General features: G+C 41.0%; 1 protein-coding gene and 1 long non-coding RNA gene across 8 annotated transcripts in view; one reads left to right on the forward strand and one right to left on the reverse strand.

Annotated features, from left to right (window-relative positions):
- Positions 1-542: 542 nt before the first annotated feature.
- LOC135965081 (uncharacterized) lies at positions 543-1,324 on the reverse strand. The gene is made up of 2 exons (XR_010577939.2): positions 1,184-1,324; positions 543-1,098 (listed from the first exon to the last, which is right to left on the reverse strand). It is a non-coding gene; the product is annotated as an uncharacterized lncRNA (long non-coding RNA).
- A 798-nt stretch (positions 1,325-2,122) lies between these two features.
- The window catches only part of CSGALNACT2 (chondroitin sulfate N-acetylgalactosaminyltransferase 2), a 45,837-nt gene continuing 33,242 nt past the window's right edge, over positions 2,123-14,717 (forward strand). For all 7 annotated transcript variants that reach the window (XR_010577938.2, XR_012417629.1, XR_006700851.3 and 4 more), the window contains exon 1: positions 2,123-2,241. The gene's annotated coding sequence lies outside the window, so the exon portion shown is untranslated. The remainder of the gene's footprint in view (positions 2,242-14,717) is intronic.

The raw sequence follows: 14,717 nt of genomic DNA on the forward strand, positions 1-14,717 counted from the left end.
TAACTCATGGGCTGCGGGGCTGGCTCAAATAAGAGGCTTATGAGCCCCATGCCTATGTCCTTTCCTATGGTTTCCTTATGACAAGCAGCACTTTTTGACAGCACAACACTAAACACTAACACAAAATACAGTGAAAAGGGATGAAAAAGAATGGCCTGAATCCACTAGAGATGCCAGACAAATGAGAATCTATAACAACCAGAGTACAAAACTGAGAATAAGCCAGAGACCTCCACGCAGAGTGAGGTTAGCCCTAGTGCTGACCACATCGGTGCACTTGATAGGCCGAGAACATGGAGGCACAAGGGGCCTCTGGGTGGCACAACGGTTGGAAGCCTGGGGACCTCAGGTACAAGCAGTACAGACTTACCATGGGATCACCAGGAAAACTGTGCAACCAGCAAAGGCTATTTATTCACAACTTGCTATAGCGGGGGAACCAGCCAGCATCACTTGCTTTTGGTAGAAATTTAAAAGGCCCGAAAGGGATGGGAAACTTTTTATAGTTTTTTTTTTTTTTTTAAGTATCAGATTGGAAGTCGTTGGGGGGAAATGTTTTTAATTACATATTTTCTGATATTAAACCCAACACAGTTGTACTTTAATATTTTACCTAGGGGAACTACTTATTTTACAACTATATCCCAGTGTATCACTCATGATCAGCCACATAATTTGAATCATGCATTATCTTCTCTCCACAAATTACATACATTTAGGATTTGGCTACTTAAAAAAATCATTAAAAAGTAACAATTTAAATCCATTGATGGGAGAACCTCAGTTAGTTTAAAAACAACTGCCAGGCGGGGTGACTCATGCCTGTAATGCCGGCACTTTGGGAGGCCGAAGCTGGAAGACGGCTTGAGCCCAGGAGTTCCAGGCTAGCCTAGGCAACACAGGGAGGCCCCATCTCTACCAAAAAAAAAAAAAAAAAAAAAAAAAAAACCTAAAAATTAGCCAGGCGTGGTGGCATGCACCTGTGGTCCCAGCTACTCGGGAAGTTGAGGCGAGAGGATCTCTGGAGTCGGAGGTGGGGAGGCTGCAGTGAGCAGTGATGGCTCCACTGCACTCCAGCCTGGGCGACGGAGCGGGACCCTGTATCAAAAAATAGATGAATAAATAAATAAAAACAATTCTAATGGAAGATTCGAAGAGCAATTTAAAACATGTGGCAACTAACCCTGACCCTGCGGCTTCAGTCTCCTCGCCGCTAGCTGAGGGCCGTGGCCGCTGCACAGGTGCTTGGGAGGATTCAGGGATTCAGGCAGCGCCCGCCGCCCGTGTGCCAGACGTGCGGCCACACGGTAGGAGCAGTAAGACGTATCCAGGGAGAAAACAAGTCCATGAATGAGAAAGGAAACCCAGCGTTTGTAGGACTAGGAGGACAAAGAAAAAATTGCTGGCGGCGGAGGGCGAAGCTCAGCTGTGCGTGGCAGATGGGAATTTTCTCGGTGGCGGCTCCTCTTTCTAGAGGGTTTCCCAGCGTCCCCTCCCCCGCCAGCCCACGGTGACGCGCCCGGTGCCCACCAGAGCCGGCTCTCCGCGCCGCTGCGCCTTCGCTCGCCCGCTTAGGCCGTGCTCGGGGTGGCGTGGGAGACAGAGTGCCCGGAGAGGACCCTGGAACACACAGTGGCATGGAAGACGCCTAGAAAAGGGCTTCTCTTCCCACTCACGAAAATCAGTGTGTGAGCTCGAAGCCATTTCCCAGCGTGTCCGCCTCAACTCCCTCCTTTAACAGATGAGGGAACTCCTCCAGGGAAATGCAATGATGCGCCCACGGCTGCCGGCGGCCCAGCGCCAAAGGACGTTCCACAGCCCTGGGGCCCGAAGTCCTCGGCTCGGCTGCCACGCAGGCCCCGCGGCCCCGCTCGGGCTCCCAGGATCGGCTCCCGGGCTGGACAGCGCTGCGGTCCACGAGTCCGGGCAGGGGCGCCTGCAGGCCGGAGCGGTTTCCTGCCTCGGGCATTCTACTGCCTCCACAAACGGTTTTTGGAGGCACACACACAGATACTTTAACACGTCGGTGATGAATCGGCACCCAGCTGCTAGTGGCGGAGCTTCCTGGGCGGGGCCGCGGGCGCGAGGCAGCCTCATTTCCTCGCGCGCGCCGGAAGTGGCCGCTCAGGCGCGGCGGCGCGCCCGGGGGGTGGGTGGCTGAGGCGACGGCGGCGGCGGCGGCCTGCCGCCTGGGTGTGCCAGCGGCGCAGGAGGCTGTGCAGCTCAGAGCGGGCGAGCGCGGTGAGTACCTGGCCCGGCCTTGCCCGCCCGCCCGCGACTCCCGCCGGCTCGAGCCCGGGCGGTGCGGGCGCCCGGGCTGCGGGCTCCTGTCTGGTCGGGTGGGGTCGCCTCGCGGACGGGTCCTGCGGGGGGCCCTGTCCCTCAGGGATGAGCCTGCCGGAGTAGGCTCCGGTTTTGGGGAGAGCGCAGCCAGAGACGGTTGGTTCGCGTGTCAGTGTTGGTCTTTTTTTTTTTTTTTTTTTCTTTTTTACCAACTCATCACCATCTCTGCTCCTCTCAGTGGATAAACTTTGGTCAGCGGTGACCTTGTCATCGCGTTAAAATAGTTCTGCCCGCAGCCCCTCTTTATCTGTAGATGGCAGAGCGAGCGCCGGTAAAGATGCTTGGTCGTGGAGGGCTCAGTGGGGCGGAGGAGACGGAAAGCCTCTGGTGTTGTCGGAGAATGCACCTTAAAAATGACCCTACCCTTGAGCAACGCAGGAAGCACGACAGTGATACTTCTGTTTGTGATGATGGTATTGGCGGTATGATAGTTTGATTATGCATCTGAAGCTTTTCTTCCTGAGCCCTTGGCTTGTTAAACTTGGAGGCGTTTTCTAGCATGCTTTTGAGATAGATGTGGGATGTCGTGACGTTTCACCGTCATTCAAGGCTCGCAGGAGCAGGGCCTTCATGTCTGGTAATTAATGTTTTTTGAATGTTGTATTAAAATAGTATTTTCGATCTTGGAAGTAAGAAGCCAAGTATTTTAGGACTGAGTGTTAGCGTTCATTTTGTACTATTATTCTTATACCAACTTTAAACATAAAGTTGTCATGTAACTAAAAGAATGAAAAAAGATGTTGAATTTCCAATATTTGTGGCTCAGAGGATTTTGGCCTAACTAAGCACAGTTCCAACCAGTTTAGAAGCTGCATTTTTCTCTTTGTTTTTGTTGAGGCATACAATACATATGAAATCAATAAGAGCACGAATTTTTTTTTTTTTATACTTTAAGTTATAGGGTACATGTGCATAACGTGCAGGTTGGTTACATATGTATACTTGTGCCATGTTGGTGTGCTGCACCCATCAACTCGTCAGTACCCATCAACTCGTCGTTTACATCAGGTATAACTCCCAATGCAATCCCTCCCCCCTCCCCCCTCCCCATGATAGGCCCCAGTGTGTGATGTTCCCCTTCCCGAGTCCAAGTGATCTCATTGTTCAGTTCCCACCTATGAGTGAGAACATGCGGTGTTTGGTTTTCTGTTCTTGTGATAGTTTGCTAAGAATGATGGTTTCCAGCTGCATCCATGTCCCTACAAAGGACACAAACTCATCCAAGAGCACGAATCTTAATTGTGCAGCTCAATGAATTTTTACATACTTATTACCCTGTGGAATCACTAGATATATCAAATTATAACCGTAGAACATTTCCATCATCCTGTTTCCCTGTGCTTCTTCCAAGTCAATTATATCCTTGTTTTCCCATCTGTATTCTAACTTCTCTTATCAGCTTTTAGTTTTCTGTTTTGAGCTTCATGTTAATGGATTGCATAATATTCTCAGCATATTGTTTGTGAGACACACTCATGCTATTTCATGGTATTGTATTATTATTGTGTAATAGTCCATTGAATAATATGTGACTACTCTTCAGTTGATGGACATTTTTGTTCCCAATTTTTGTATATGATGTATTTTGGATATTAAGAATGCTGTGGGCCCGGCATGGTGGCTGAGGCCTGTTATCCCAGCGCTTGCAGAGGCCAAGGTGGGTGGATCACTTGGTCAGGAGTTCGAGACCAGCCTGGCAAATATGGTGAAACCCCATCTCTACTAAAAATATGAAAATTAGCCAGGCGTGGTGGTGGATGCCTGTAAGCCCAGCTACTGGGGAGGCTGAGGCAGGAGGTGGAGGTTACAGTGAGCCAAGATCGTGCCTCTACACTCCAGCCTGGTCGGCAGAGCCTGACTCAGTCTCAAAAAGAAAAAAAAAAAAAAGAATACTGTGGACATCCTTGTAAATTAAATGTCTTGGTGAGCATCTGTATGCATTTCTGTCAGCTATGGAATGACTGAGTCATGACATAGGCAGAAAATTACCAACATGGAGTCATTACCAACCTTACCATTACCAACCAAAGGCAGAAAATTTAACCAACATGGAGTCATGTTTTTTTTAATGTAATAGAATTACTTATTTTAACTAATATAACATTCAAGGTTGGTTTAAAAAAAGCATAACTATTAAGAGCTCAAGGCGTAAGTGATTCATTCATTACCATGTTATTATTTACCCGTTGGATTGCACATTTATGACCGTCTTCTGTCGGACTGTCATTGTTTGTTTAACTGTTAGACAAGTCTGTTAGAGCTGGTGAGGATCTGACTCTGAAGTTTAGCATAACGTTTACGTAAGAACTATGTTACTCAAGTTAGTGGTTTTTTAGAGGAAATGAAATACCAAAAGGATATGACTGAAAGTGGATTGAAGAAGCATGGGACTGCAAGTCAAAGAACTTAACATTGTTATTGTCATGCTACACAAGCACTAGGTATAAGTGTAAAATTGAATTATAAGGCTAGTTACAAATGTGAATTTACAGCAGGAGTACAGTGATTTTCATATGGACTGAGATACTACTAGCACATTTATAATGTGAACACACAACAAAAATCACTAAAAATTTGTGGGAAATCAGTAGCATCTAAGAGAAGCTTCAGACCAAACAAATATAAGAACTAGGCACTGAAGCAGTGGAGCTAATGTAAGACAAAAGAAAACTTTAAAATAAGTATTAGTATCTTCAAATTTGTTAAGGTATTATGCCTACTGAACACATACAGGGTGACATGAAAAAAAAGCAATCAATTCTTGAATATTTAAACATGGAAAGTAGGAAAGAGCCAGGTGTGGTGGCTCATGCCTGTAATTCCAACACTTTGGAAGGCCGAGGCAGGAGGATCGCTGGATCCCAGGAGTTTGAGACCAGCCTAGGCAACATAATGAGATCCTGTCTCTACAAATAATTTTTTTTTTTTTTTTTTTTTTTGAGACAGAGTCTGGCTCTGTTGCCCAGGCTGGAGTTCAGTGGCATGATCTCGGCTCACTGCAAGCTCCGCTTCCCAGGTTCACGCTATTCTCCTGCCTCAGTCTCCTGAGTAGCTGGAACTACAGGTGCCCGCCACCACGCCCGGCTAATTTTTGTATTTTTAGTAGAGATGTGGTTTCACCGTGTTAGCCAGGATGGTCTCGATCTCCTGACCTCATGATCTACCTGCCTCGGCCTCCCAAAGTGCTGGGATTACAGGCATGAGCCACCGCACCTGGCCACAAATAATTTTTAAAATTAGCAGTATGGTAGTGCACACCTGTCATCCCAGCTGTTCAGGCAGTGGAGGCTGCCACTGCACTTCAGCCTGACAGTGAAACTGTCTCAAAAAAAAAAAAAAAGAAAGAAAGAAAAAGAAAGTGGAAAAGACTAGCCATGACATGCAAAGTAGATCTAGAAGAGCCAATATACATCTAATAGGAGTTCCAGGAGGCGTTAGAAATCGGAAAAGAGGAAATAACCACAGAGATAACAGACATCCGGAAGGTAGGAGTGTCCAGGCAGAGTCTTGGGCAGCCTGAGCCAGGGAGAAATAAGTATCAGAGGACAAAGGACTGGCAAATATAGATCAACCCTTCCCTCTCTGGTCTGTTTCTTCATCTATACAGTGGGGATGATCAAGAAGTATGCATTTTTCTGAGAGCTTATGGAAGGATGTATTAGGTTTGCTGACTGTTCCCCACTCTTCTTCCCTACCAGCTCACAGCAGGGATTGGGGTTCTGTGTCCTTATATGATGTTTAACCTTTTTATCACACGTATTTATTTTGTGAAATTTTTAAAGTGTAACAATTTTTTAGAAGTTAAAGCAGGGATTGCCAGTATGGCTGGCTACCTATTTTAGTATAGCCTGTGATCTAAGGCTGGCTTTTACACTTTTTATTTTTTTATTTTGTATTTATTTATTTATTCATTTATTTTTGAGACAGAGTCTTGCTCTGTCGCCCAGGCTGGAGTGCAGTGGCGCAATCTCAGCTTACTGCAACCTCTGTTTCCTGGGTTCAAGTGATTCTCCTGCCTCAGCCTCCTGAGTAGCTGGGTTTACAGGTGCACACCACCATGCCCGGCTAATTTTTGTATTTTTAGTAGAGACAGGGTTTCATCATGTTCCTCAGGCTGGTCTTGAACTCCTGACCTCGTGATCTGCCTGCCTCAGCCTCCCAAAGTGCTGGGATTACACGCGTGAGCCACCGTGCCCAAGCCCTACATTTTTTAATGCTTTGGGGAGAAAAAAAAAATAATGCTTTTTTGTGCCGCAAAAGCAGAATCAACTGGTTGTGACATTTACTGTCTGACCTAAAATATTTGCTGATTCCTGGTTTAGAGGTCAGAAATGGACTTATGCATATATAGGAATTTTGCTAATGATAAAGGTGGCATTTCAGACTAGTGACAAGAGCATGGATTGCATGATAAATGGCAAGAATTAGCTATCTATTTGAGGGAAAATTTACTTTTATTAGGATTACTTCGGGTAGGGAAGCTAAAATCAAGAAGTAGGAAAAGATTAATAGATTTGAGTCTATTACCACTACCACCACCAACAACAAAACTTTGCTTAATAGGAAATAATACCTAACACTTACTGAGCACTTATGCTTGTCATGTTTTACTTGAATAAGTGTTATAATTATACTCTAAGGTAGGTTCTGCAATTATTCCCACTTAACAGAGGAGGAAACTGAAGTTTACATATATTATGGAATTTGTCTGTAATGAAGAGTAGGAAACCATGATGCAGATCTTTGAATTCAGGCCATCTGGCTCCCAAGCCTATTGTAGACAAGACAAACTGAGAAAAAATATTTGCAACATGGTAACACCATTTTGTAGGTATTATCTACATCAGCACATAAAGATGTATGTAATTCCTTTAAAATATTCTGTTGTGTAAATGTCTTCAGTTAATTTAACCTTACCTCTATTGATGAACTTTAAGTTGCTTCTGTTTTTATTTTGCTCTTACATATAACACTGATAAACATCCTATGTATGTGACCTTATATAGTAGTATGGATACTTCTGTAGTATGGAATCAGGAAAGTGGAATTGTGAATTGCTGAATTAAATGACCTGTGCATTTAAATCAAGTTTTCTCTACAAAAATTTTTGTGTGCGTGTGTGTGTGTGTGTGTGTGGTTTAACTAAAGGAATCATAATATCTTGGAAGGAACATTGACTGTTCAGGCAAAACTGCCTCATTTTCTAGAGGAAGCCCTGAGAGGTAAAGTGTTGTGCCTAAGGTTACATAGCTATTAAGTAGCTGTTACACTTGACTCTTTAAGTTGTTTTTACTGTGCCACAGTTTGGCACCTTTTTCTCCTTTGTCTTGCTGAAATCCGGGTGCCATGAGTATAGTTTTCTCCAGAAACACGCTGTCAAAAGGATCCATTTGATATTACTTGTCCTTGGTACTCAGCACAGTACCTGACACACAGTAGGTAATCAAGTGTTTGTTGAATAAGTGCTGCTTTCAGATGATCAGTACTTACAGATCACTTATTCAGTAACATATTGACAACCCATGCATCACTGTAATACTCATCAAGTAATCAAAAACTTACCAAGAAATAAAACATTCTAATCTCCTGCTTCCTAGATATTTACACTTCATAATGGTTTAGTTTTCTGACTGGTTTATGTTTTCCAGATAATTGTGTGACTTTGTTTTTGCTTTGTAAAAAATGAACTCAAAATTATAAATTTAGTTTTTGAAAACTTTAATGAGAAATTGTTCTTTGCAGAAAATTTGGGAAGATTATACAGAATATGTTTTATAATAGACTCAAATGCATTGTATCCTTCAGAGGGCAGTAGATTAGTCTTGCAGGTTAACTTGACATACTGCAATGTACACGTCCTGGAAAAGATGCGTAACTTTTGTGTTCGTAGTACCAAAAATTGTGTATAATCAAGATTGAGTAGAAACTCCTTAAGGGTCATATTATTATGTAAGGGACTAATGCTGTAGAATTAACTATCTTTAACACTTCTCTTGTCTCCAAGTCACAAGGCAAAGAGAAAAGATATGGTAAGACCTTTAGAGAAATATGTAGTACTCTACTTTTGGGGAGATAAGGAGCTTAGTTTTGTTTTTTAAATGCAAACTTGTAATCAATAAATCTTTATACTTCAGTAAACAAACTGGAGGATTTTTGGTTTTTTATTTTTTTTTACAAATGCCTTTTTGGCACTACTACTAAATCTGACTTGGCTTTATTTTTTAAACAGCTTCATTGAGGTATAATTGACATAAACTACACATATTTAAAGTGTGCAATTTGATAAGTTTTAACATATGTATACACCAGTGAAATCATCACTGCAACGAAAGTAATGAACAAATCCATTACTCCCAAAAGTTTTTCCATCCCTTTTTATAATTCCTTCCTGGTACCACCTCCCACAGGAAATCATTGACTGATTTACCTTCAGTTAACCACAAATTACCTTGCATTTTCTAAAATTTTATATAAATAGAATCATATAGTAAGTACTTCTGTTGCCTGGCTCCTATGACTCAGAGTAATTGTTGATATGTATCCATGGTGAAACATGTGTCAGAGTTTATTCCTTTTTATTGCTAAGCAGTGTTCCATTGTGTGTCTGTTTTACATTTTGTCCATTTACCTGTTGATGGACACTGGGTTGTTTCTGGTTTTGGGCTCTACACATATAAGTTGCTATGAACATTTGTGTACAGGTTTTGGTATGGTTAAAATATAAACTGAGGCAGAATAAAATTTTAAAGAGTTTTATCTGAGCAAACAGCAATTCATGAATCAGGCAGCAACAAATCAAAAATGATTTGGGACTCCACCAAAGGAATGTGAGCAGAAGACTTCTATAGGATGAACAAGGAAGCAAGGCAAAGACAATATTTGATTAATTGCATTTATACAGTTGCCTTGTTTAGTCCATCCTATTGTAAAGTCCCTAGTTATATAAGTTAGTTGATGGCTTCTAATTGGCATAACCTAAGTTTGTTTGTTTCTTTTTTTTTTTCTTTTAAGAGACAGGGCTAGAGTGCTTTGGTTCGATCGTAGCTCACTGCAGCTTTGAACTCCTGGGCTCAAGTGGTCCTCCCACCTCAGCCTCAAGTAACCAGGACAACAGGAACTACAGACATGCACTGCCACGCCTGGCTAATTTTTTAAATTTCTTATAGAGGCAAGGTCTCGCTAGCTATATTGCCCAGGATGATCTCAAATTCTGGTCTCAAGTGATCCTCCTGTTTCAGCCTCCCAAGGTGCTTACAGGCATGAGCCACCATGCCCAGCCTAATGTTTCTTTAATATAGGCACAGACAAAAAATAAGCAAAGTTTTACATTTGCAAACAGCCCAAATTAAGTTTTGCTTCTATTGCTTATATTTGCAAGGTCAGGGTTGTTTTAATGGCTTAACTGGCTTTGTTCAGGAGATTTACAGACCTATTCTCCATCTTATTTTAATAGTATGAATATGTGTTTTCATTTCTTTTGGGTAAATATCTAGGAATGGAATGGCTGGATCATATGACTAGGCTTATTAACTTATTAAGAAACTTGGCCTGGACTACATAGCAAGACTCTCTCTCTAAAAAAAAAAAAAAAATTTAATCCTAGCACTTTGGGAGGCCGAGACGGGCGGATCACAAGGTCAGGAGATCGAGACCATCCTGGCTAACACGGTGAAACCCTGTCTCTACTAAAAAGAATACAAAAAACTAGCCGGGTGAGGTGGCGGGCATCTGTAGTCCCAGCTACTGGGGAGGCTGAGGCAGGAGAATGGCGTGAACCCGGGAGGCGGAGCTTGCAGTGAGCCCAGATCGCGCCACTGCACTCCAGCCTGGGCGACAGAGCGAGACTCCGTCTCAAAACAAAAAAAAGAAAAAATAAATTTTTTTAATTAGCAAAGTGTATTAGGGTTCTCTAGAGGGACAGAACTAAGAGGATATATGTATATATGAAAGGGAGTTTATTAAGGAGAATTGACTCATACCATCATCACAAGGTGAAGTCCCATGATAGGCCATCTACAAGTTGAGCAAAGAAGCCACTGGTGGATCAGTCCGAGTCCCAGAAGTAGGGAAGCTAACAGTGTAGCCCTTCAGTCTGTGCAGCCAAAGGTCCAAGAGCCCCTGGAAAACCACTGGTGTAAGTCCAAGAGTCCAAAAGCTGAAGAACTTGGAGTCTGATGTGCCAGAGCAGGAAACATCCAGCATGGGAGAAAGATGAAGTCCGTAAGACTCAGCAAGTCAGCTCTTCCATCTTCTACCTGCTTTATTCTACCCCCGCTGGCAGCTGATTAGATGGTGCCCACCCAGATTGAGGGTGGGTCTACCCCTCCCGGTCCACTGACTCAAATGTTAATTTCCTTTGGCAACACCCTCAGAGACACACCCATGAACAATACTTTGTATCCTTCAGTCCAGTCAAGTTGACACTCAATATTAGCCATCACACCAGGTATAGTGGCTCCCACCTGTAATCCCAGATACTCGGGAGGCTGAGGCAGGAGGATCACTTGAGCCCAGGAGTTAGGCTGCATTGAGTTACAATATGATAGAGCCACTGCACTACAGCTTTGGTAACAGAGCAAGGTCCTGTCTTTTTTTTTTTTTTTAATAAGAAAGAAAATAACTTGTTAAGTTCATAACTTATTAACAAAACTATTTTTTATTCCCATCAGCAGTGTATGAAAGTTCTAGTCCTTCCACGTTAACAACACTTGGTATAGTCATTCTTTTTAATGTTAGCCATTATATTTTTAGCCCTTGTGTGTAGTGGTGTCTCATTATGATTTGATTTGCATTTCCCTAGTGACTAACAATGTTGAGCATCTTTTTCAAGTATTTATTTGAAGTGTTCAGGCATTTTCCCACATTTTAATTGAGTTTGGTTTATTATTTCATTTTGGTCATTTTAAAATATATTCTTGGTACAAGTCCTTTATAAGCTGCATGCTTTGCCCATATTTTCTCCAGGTCCATGACTTGTCTTTTCATTCTCTTAACAATGTCTTTGAAAGAGCACAGATTACTAATTTTGATGAAATTCAATTTATCATTTATGCTGTTAAGTATCATATCTAAGAAATATTTGCCTAACTCAGAGTGACAAAGATTTTATCCTATGTTTGCTTTTAGTTTTATAGTTTTAGGTTTTCCATTTAGGTCTATGATTTCACTTTGAATTACATGCTAGTGGATGTGGAGTGGTATCTAATTGTGCTTTTGATTTGCATTTCCTTTTTGGCGAATGGTGTTGAGCATCTTTTCATGTACTTATATGGGCCATTTATTTATCTTTACAGAAATATCTGTTCAGGTCTTTTGCTTGTCGAATTATCTTTTCTTTTTTTCGTTTTAAAGACAGACAGACAAATGATTTACAAATGTCCTCTAATTCTGTGTGTTTTTTCTTCACTTTCTTGATGATGTCCTTTGCAACACAAGTTTTTTTTATTTTGATGAAGTCCAATTAATATTTGTTTTGACTTTGATGTCATAAGAAGCTGTTGCCTGATCCAAGGTCACAAATATTTACACATAGGTTTTATTCTGAGAGTTTTATAGTTTTGACTCTTACATTCAGATCTTTGACCCATTTTGAGATAATTTTTGAATGTGGTGTGAAGTAGGAGTCTAGTTTCATTCTTTTGCCTGTAAATATCCAGTTGTCCCAGTACTATTTATTGAAAAAACTATTCTTTCACCCATTGAACTGCCTTGCTACTCTTGTTGAAAATCAACTAACCATAAATGTGATGATTTATTTTTGGGCTTTAAGTTCCATTGCATTGACTATATGTCTGTTTTTATGCCATACCACATTGTCTTAATTACCTGTGGCTCTGTAGTAATTTTTGGAATTGGGAAGTGTTTTCCTCCAATTTCATTTTTCTTGTTCAATATTGTTTGGGTTATTCTGGGTTTCTTGAATTTGTATAAATTTTAAGATCAGCTTGCCAATTTCTGCAAGAAGTCCACTGGGATTCTTGAAGAGGATTGTGTTTAATCTGTACATTAATTGGGGAACATTATCCTTTTAGCAATATTAAGCCTTCCAATCATGAGTGTGGTGTCTTTCTGTTTATTTAAATGTTAAATGTCTTCCAACAATGTTTTGTAGTTTCTATGAATACAAGTCTTGCAGTTCTTTTATTAAAATTATTACTATTTTGTTCTTTTCAATGCCATATTGTATACAGAATTGTTTTTAATTTCTTTTTAAGATTGCTTATTGCTAATATGTAGAAATACAATTGATTTTTGTATAGTGATATTGTATCCTACAACCTGGCTGAACTCATTTATTAGTTATAATAGATTTTTAGTGAATTCCTTAGGATTTTCTGCATACAGATCATATCATCTGCAGATAAGGATAGTTTTACTTCTTCCTTTCCAATCTGGATGCCTTTTATTTCATTTTCTTGACTACTTGCTTTGGTTAGAACAATGTAAATAGAAGTGACAAGAGCAGACATCCTTGTCTTATTCCTGATCTTGGGGAAAGGCATGCAGTCTTTCATCATTAAATACAATGTTAGCTATGAGGTTTTTGTAGGTCCCTTTTCTTATATTAAGAAGGTCTCTTCTAGTTTATTGAATGGTGTTTGGTTTGGTTTGGTTTAGTTTGGTTTGGTTTGGTTTTTTGAGATGGCATCTCGCTCTGTTGCCCAGGCTGGAGTGCAGTGGCGCAATCTCGGCTCACTGCAACCTCTGCCTCCCAGGTTCATGTGATTCTCCTGACTCAGCCTCCTGAGTAGCTGGGACTACAGGTGCATGCCACCACCACACCCGGCTAATTTTTTTGTATTTTTAGTAGAGGCGGGGTTTCATCGTGCTAGCCAGAATGGTCTTTATCTCTTGACCTCATGATACGCCCACCTCGGCCTTCCAAAGTGCTGGAATTACAGGTGTGAGCCACTGCGCCCAGCCCCTATTGAATGCTTTTTATTACGAAATGGTGTTTTTTTCAAATACTTTTTCCATGTCTGTTGAGATGATCAAGTGAATTTTGTCTTCTATTGATATGGTATATTGTATTAATTGATTTTCAGATGTTAAACCAGCCTTGCAGTCCTGGGATAAATCTTGGGTCATGATGTATGATTCCTTTTATATATTGCTGGGTTCGTTTTACTAGTATTTTGTTGAGGATTTTTGTATTTATATTCATATAGGATATTGGCCTATGGTTTTCTTTTAATGTCTTTGGATTTGGTAGTAGGATGATACTGACCTTATAGAATGCTTCCTCCTCTTCTGTTTTTTGGAGAGTCTGTGAAGATAATTCTTATTTAATAATAATAATTCTTATTTAAATGTTTACTAGGCTGGGCGTGGTGGCTCACGCTTGTGATCCCAGCACTTTGGGAGGCTGAGGCGGGTGGATCCCCTGAGGTCAAGAGTTCGAGACCAGCCTGACCAACATGGAGAAACCCCATCTCTATTAAAAATACAGAATTAGCCAGGCATGGTGGCACATGCCTATAAGCCCAGCTACTCGGGAGGCTGAGGCAGGAGAATCCCTTGAACCTGGGAGGCAGAGATTGCAGTGAGCTGAGATTGCGCCATTGCACTCCAGCCTGGGCAACAAGAGCAAAACTCTCTCAAAAAAATAAGAAGAATAAATAAATATTTGGTAGATTCTACCAGTGAAGCCTCTAGGCCTGGACTTTTCTTTGTGAGTAGTTTTTTTTATTACTATTAATTCAATCTTTTGTCATGTAAGTCTATTCATATCCGGTATTTCTTAAATCAGTTTTGTTTCTATCTTTCTAGGATTTTGTCTATTTTATTCAGTTATCTTTTGAAGAGATTTAGATAATAATGAGCAAAAATCTTATGTTACCAATGTAGTTTAACATTAATGATGTTTTCCATTGCTTTGTATAAATCCATATTCCTTTCTGGTATTATGTTCCTGTGCCTAAAAGACTTACAGTACAGGTGTGATGGTGATGAATTCCTTTAGCTTTTTATGTAGGGAAAGTATTTTGCCTTTTTCAAAGATAATTTTTCTGGGTATAGAATTGTAGGCTGGTATATTTTTCTTTTCAGTTCTTTAAAGATAATTGTTCCACTGTCTAATTACTTGCAATTTTCAAGGAGTAATCTGTCATTATTATCTTTTTTTCCTTGTATGTGATGTGCATTTTTCATGTGGCCAGTTTAAAGATTTTTCTCTTTACATTGGATTTGAGCAATTTGATTATCATGTGCCTTGCTACAATTTTCTTTATGGCTATTTGGGATTGGTTGAGTTTCTTATGTGTGTTTATAGTTTCCATCAAATTTGGGAAATTTTCAGCCTTGTTTATTTATTTCTCCTAACTCCTTCCCCCTTCTTTGGGGACTCCATTTACATGTATATTAGGCTGTTTGAA

This window comes from Macaca fascicularis, chromosome 9, assembly GCF_037993035.2.
Source record: "Macaca fascicularis isolate 582-1 chromosome 9, T2T-MFA8v1.1".
Lineage (NCBI taxonomy): Eukaryota > Metazoa > Chordata > Mammalia > Primates > Cercopithecidae > Macaca > Macaca fascicularis.